This window comes from Pelecanus crispus, chromosome 10 (genome assembly GCF_030463565.1).
Source record: "Pelecanus crispus isolate bPelCri1 chromosome 10, bPelCri1.pri, whole genome shotgun sequence".
Classification (NCBI taxonomy): Eukaryota; Metazoa; Chordata; class Aves; order Pelecaniformes; family Pelecanidae; genus Pelecanus; species Pelecanus crispus.
Window position 1 is genome coordinate 42490183 of NC_134652.1, and position 5229 is coordinate 42495411.

The window sequence follows — 5229 nt, forward strand, 5'->3', positions numbered from 1 at the left end:
GGAAGAGCAGATGCCCGGCCTCCGCGAGCCTGCTGCCGAACGTCCCCTCTCCGACACAGCACTTCAGCGCAGCGATTTCTACCGGCCCTCTGGTCTAGCATGGGATGGGGGGACCTGGCCAAGCAACACTCATCAACTACAGCTTTTGGGCAGAGGGCAGAGAAAGGGGAGACAGCCCGTGGATGGATATAGGGCAGTAATGGCTGCTGTCCACCACCGATGCAGTTCAACAGCCCTACCCCTTTCCAAGTCCATCAGCCTGAATGATCCGATGCCCATTTTCTCTACAGACTGATCAGGAGAGGCCAGCAGGATACAGCGCTGGTTATAAACAAGAGGCTTTACTTGCTTGTTTGCCTTAGACACATATATATTAGCTCCCCCCGCCCCTTAACTCTCTAATTTGCAGCGCAAGGCATTAGCTTTCTGCAGCCCCTGAAAATCCCAGTCCATGGACACCCTATTTACATTTTTCCACCACTGCTGACAGACTGAAGAGGAGAGGTAATTTGCTTTCAATATGTTGCTCACACCCATGCCTGACATTTTCCATCCTATCATTACACACCCTGACAACCCTGCTTATTTAAATACTTGGTGGATCCTAAACCAATTTAAAACATCTGGGGATTTGGTAAGCATGAGAAGGACTTTAAGCGTTTGCGATGCAGGCACAATTCATATTTGGGCAGAAGGGGACCAAAGCCCATCGTGTCCGAGATGTGAAATCACAGCACTCTCCCCCAGTCTCAGGAGAGGAAGCTGCTTTTCTTTTGCAGTATTGTCCAGATGTATTTAATTCTTTACCTCCTGTGTCATTTAACAAAGCTTTTCCCTTAGGATCCCTTTTTACACAAAATGGCTGGGTATCCACCTCCATCTTTCGCACGAGGGAAACGGGAGGCTCACCGTTGCCTTGGATGAGATACTCAAAAATCCTGGAGGCTTATCTGCTAGGCGGCAGGGCTTCCATGCTACCTCTGTGGGACAGAGACACTGCCAGCTGAGGAGCGATCAGCAGCCTCAGACAGCATTCTTGCCGTGGTTAATACTTCCATCCGCTATCGGGAGCTTTTATTGCATGCAAAATTAGAATTTAAAGTGGTATGTGGAATTTCATCTACATATAACATTTGCAGACAGCTTTCATCTCTGTTTCTTGTTGAAAGGAAGTTGCTACTGGGTGCGCGTGCGATGCCACATAAATACTTCAGCGTCTTCTGCAAACATATTTATGGTTATGTTCCTCCATCTGCCACAGAAAAGTTAAGGCTACAGAAGGGTGATTTAACAAGAATGGAAAGAACATGTCTTAGTTACTTTTCTTCTAGTTTGTGCTTAAATGCGTGTATGGAGCTATCAATTATTTAAGCCCCGTATTCCAGTTCTTGCCAGTCATCTTTGCTTTGCAGCGAACAGCAATGAGACATTCATCCGGCCCCAGACAGACTGAAACAACAAGAGCCCACCGGCATTAAGACCGGGAAAACAGAAGTGACCACGAGGGATATCGGGATGCTTTCCTTTAAGGAGGACCTTAATTTACGCTGATCAGATGCAATGACATCCTTCCCTAGCTGAGCTAGTGCCTCTGGAGAATGAATACCGCACTGCCAAGGTTTATTGCAGTCTGTGTCTATCAGAGCATGAGGCTGGACAGACAATCGTCGATTATCTGTCGAAGAAACACATGGGAAGGAAACATTCCTCATTCCAGACACTTCCCAAACTTTGTATTTGGTTGGGGAAATGGTGCCTGTTGCCAATTTTAAACGTGAGCACACTGTTATGATTAAATGAGACAATTTAAAAAAAAAAAAAAAAAAAAAAAAAAAAAAAAAGAAGTCTATCTTGTCTATGCTCGCTAGCCGACTGGCTGGCAAATATCTTAAAGCATTTTATAGGTCAAGTGATATCAGATTAAAGCCAGGCCAAGTAACTGATGACAGATAATGATATACACTGGAGAAATTGAAGGGTTTTGAACGAAATCTCTGTATCCACACACTGATGCTTTGGAGACACCACTAATATAACTCATAATTTCTTCATGCTTTCAGACCACCATTCATCCCAAAATGCTACAGACAGCTGCACGCAGGGCAGCTACTGACTAAGTGCATTTTTCACTACAAAGTTCAGCTTTGGTAATCTGAAAAACCCCACAAGCAGCTCTACAAGGAAACTTTTGAACCTTCAAGCGGTGGCAATAACTCAAAAAAACCACCAGATAATCCTGCGTAAGAGAAAACCAGCGCGTGAACTACAATAGAACTTCTACAGCCAAACTAAAAATCTCTTCCCCTCCGCGCCGCTCCTGCTACTCAGTGGTGTACAGCCACTGAAGCAGCTGATCACCAACTCTCCAGGTCAACGCACAAACCCTGGGCCGTCTTCATCTCCACCCTGCTCCGATGAGGAAGATGACACTGTGCTTGCCCGATGGCTTCCTGTTGACTTTGTGTATTGGCAGGATTATTTGCAATTCTTCCCGATGTTCAACCCACTCGGCCAGCATGCCCTCTCCTAGTAATGGTTCCTCACACAGCAATCTCTGCTTTTCCGCCGGGAACATAAAAGCAGGGACTAGCACAGCAGGTAATAGGTGTTTACTCCTGGACATCCAATATTCAGACTTTTCACTTCACATCCTACGAGAGAATGAGGTGGCACCAGCCAGAACACCAACCGCACGCGCTGGGCAGCACAGATGCAGCTCAGGCTCCGAACTACGGCTGGCAGCCCTGGTCGGACCCTCGGGAGCACCGGGGGTCACGGTGCCTTCTTGCACACGCGCCGCCTGCTTGCGCAGTGTGTATCGCTCCCGCTCTGTGGCGTGGCAGATTAAATTAAACAGACAAACAAATCCCTTGGCTCTGAGATGAGTTTGGCCTTTGATTTCATATCCAGGCTGTGATGCTGACAAAGACGACAGATGGAAGCAAGAGGTAAAGTGGGGAGAGCTAAAAGACTTTGAAAAATGGGTTTGTGTGTGCCTAGGAGGCACGCCCTCCACATCAGAGGAGGAATGGCCACAGGGCACTGGCAGATAGCAGACCTGCTATCCTGCTTGCAGAGCAAACTAAACACCTTCCCAGACTGCTCCATTCACACGGCCACGCGCACCAGCGTTTCCTCCTCATTACCCTTACAGATTGTTTAACTAAAAAGCTTCAGAGCGGAAAGGCTGCTTCGTGTGAATTTGTCAGGAGGAACCAAATGATGTGCACAATAACTGAAACAAGCCAGGAAATGAACCTCTCCCCCAACCACTCCCCCACGTCCCTTTCACACGAACAAAAACCACCAGTTGCCTCTCCAGAAGGCACCAGCTAATTAATTTCATTTCCCAGCTCTTGTTTTATCAAAACAAGTATATTTAGCCAGGGCTGCCTGAACAAAGGAGTGACAGCAGGGAAATTGCCCGTGCGGTCCTAATGCAGACGTGAATCAGCAGAAGCAGGAGACGCACGGCAATGAAAGGAGGAGGCTTTTTAATTTCTTTTTCTTTCACATATGGTTAGGTAAGACATAAAAAGTGTCTCTCCACTTATACCTACTTATCATCATAGAAACATTTTCATTTATTCCAACACACACGTGTGCGCACACACATTCCCAAATTGGAGAAGCAGCCGTGAAGGCATTTAGAAAAATCACAAAACTCCCAGCCCATCAAATGCCCGTTCCTCACTGGAATCTCAGTCACCAGAAGAAATAAATCTGTGAAATGGAATATCGCTGAGGTGATTTGTGACTCCCTTCTAAATGGCGCCTTCAAGCGGACTCCCCATCCATGTGAGAGCAGCAACAAATTTTGGCCTTGGCAGCAATTTGGCTGCTTCCAACCAAAGTAGAAAACGGGTAATGCAGACTGGGGCGGGGGGGGGGGTGGGCTTCCAGCACACCTCCAAACACACAGGACAGAGCTGCACACTGTGAAACTTCCTGCAGAAAGCCTCACGAACACGCTGCGGTGCCACGGCCAGCAGTAGAGACGGATCCTTCCTTTCTCACCCTCAGCCCTGCCGCTCCTACGTTGTCCTTCACTGCTCACTCCTCCTCCTTCCTTTCACCCCGCATTTCTAATCCTTCACCACACAGCTCCTGCTCCTGAATGAAGCCCAGAGGAACTGGAGCTGATCATCCGTTACATTTTCTTTGGAAGGAGTTTGACAGCCCAAAGGGATTCCTGACAAGCAGGATGCCACCATCATCGCCACTAATTGCATCCCCAGCCAGCTCTCCCCCGCCAGCAGACAGTCACTCCAACAGGGCCGCCACGTCTCCTGTCCCGACAGCTACCCACATTATCAATGATTGCTATAAACACTTAATGCGCGTTCCTCTGATCCCTCTGTCAGAGCCACAGCCTCTCTAGACCAGGGTAACGCACTTCAGCTTTCAAACAAAGACTTGGCAGCGGAGCGCTTGGTGGGGGGTGTTTATAGATGTTTAATGGTCTTTTTCTTACAATCAAGGTGCTACAGCACTTACGAAAGGCACCATGTTTTCGGTGGGGGGAGAAGAAGGAGAAAAATGATACGCTAAATACAAGAGGAAACACTGTAGAACTGCATGCAATTATCAAAAGACACTAAAAAAATATCAAGTTTTATTAAATACCTTTTACTATTTAAAAGTAACATTTAAATGTGCCTGTGATAGATCTGAGCTTTAGTTGCCTGTAATGACAACCGTTTTATAGCTCCAAGGAACTTATACATTACGAGATATATATTTTTATACATGTTTTTATTAACAGTCATCCAAAATCTCAGCACATCCGAAAGCTTCAGCATCATTCACAGAACTGCATAGCAAACACGTTGAGCTACGATACTATTTCTATTGTCTGATGAAAGAAGGGCTTGAATAACATTTATTTAATTGGGACGAACAGTCCTGCGGAGCCTGCAGGTGGATGTAGGGAAAGACAGAGTTGGGTAACGCTTCAGGCCTGCAAAGCAATAGGGTCCCTTCAACCGAAGGGTTGTTGGGAAGGAACGCAGGTGAACACCAAACTGTTCTGCAGTCCCGGTTGCGCTCAGAGGGCCGCCTACGTGTGCCCAATGTACTTCACAAAGAATCATCATGCAGTGAGGGAAACAAGTCCTGAGGTTCAAGTGGGGCTTTACCAAATACCTCTTGTTGCTCAACCAACCATGAAAGAAGGCATTGATAAGGAAGGTCGGGCTCAGGCAGAGATGCTGTTCCAGCGGGCGGCTG